Source organism: Triticum aestivum, chromosome 6D (assembly GCF_018294505.1).
Source record: "Triticum aestivum cultivar Chinese Spring chromosome 6D, IWGSC CS RefSeq v2.1, whole genome shotgun sequence".
NCBI lineage: Eukaryota > Viridiplantae > Streptophyta > Magnoliopsida > Poales > Poaceae > Triticum > Triticum aestivum.
Genome location: NC_057811.1, coordinates 177,307,637 through 177,308,190, shown reverse-complemented (window position 1 = coordinate 177,308,190; position 554 = coordinate 177,307,637).

The window sequence follows — 554 nt, the reverse complement described above, 5'->3', positions numbered from 1 at the left end:
GCCATCTCCTCTCTTATTGATATTGCGGGCGTGCCCTCCGTTTGTCTAGCAAGCCTATCCCACCATTTGTTAGAAGCAACTCCACTACCACCCCCTCCAACACTCTAGCTCTATCTCTCTCCCAACCTTATTCCTCTCCTGCACATATGCATGGATGCCGATCGATCTCCCTTAATACATGAGGCAGATCGATCTCCTTAATACATGAGGTAGGCCTCTCTCCTCCTCCACACATATACCAGCCATTGTACCTCTATAGTTAATTGGGCCTCCCTCTTTCCCCACCACACACCGATAGTCGAGCGCTGCAGGTAGGTATCCATGCCACAGAGACAAACTGCACATGTCCCATCTCACGTTCCAGTAGGCCAGCCACTCTATATCTTTGACGTGGGCACACACAAATTCGATGGCACTCTTTATCGATCGCGCGCGCACACACACACACATCATTCCTCTCTTCGATTCTATGGACACCTCAAGCCGATGATACCTCCACTCTCTTCTCGTGGATCGCCCCCTCTATATATATATTATATCCAGGACTCTATTTC